Source organism: Belonocnema kinseyi, chromosome 5, assembly GCF_010883055.1.
Source record: "Belonocnema kinseyi isolate 2016_QV_RU_SX_M_011 chromosome 5, B_treatae_v1, whole genome shotgun sequence".
Lineage (NCBI taxonomy): Eukaryota > Metazoa > Arthropoda > Insecta > Hymenoptera > Cynipidae > Belonocnema > Belonocnema kinseyi.
Window position 1 is genome coordinate 51,571,935 of NC_046661.1, and position 434 is coordinate 51,572,368.

Here is a 434-nt window from a genome sequence, read left to right on the forward strand (position 1 = left end):
AGAAACGTTCTATTAATTCCAATTTTAAGCATTAAAAAAAAATTAGATATCTGAAGTCATCGAAACCCGTAGATTCCGAATTATTATGTTTTAGGCTGTTAATTTAAATTTTATAAATAATAGCACATTTTCTTTCAATTCAAAAGATGGATTTATATTTCATTAACAAAGGTTTTTAATGAACAAAAATGTTTATTAAACGAGTCATATCTATACCGAAATTTTGGTATGAATAGCCAATTTTTTTGGTACTAGTAGACACTGGCTCAATTTTTATTATCAGCAATGATGCTTTTTATTCCTTTTTTACATTCTCGTCATTTAGGATTGAGAAAGTATTAGAATTGTCCAAAAATTAAAAGCACAGTTTTTCAACGGATTTCGATTCCCTCTGAATCCGAAAATCAAGTTCTTACTATGGCTTCAGTCTGTCC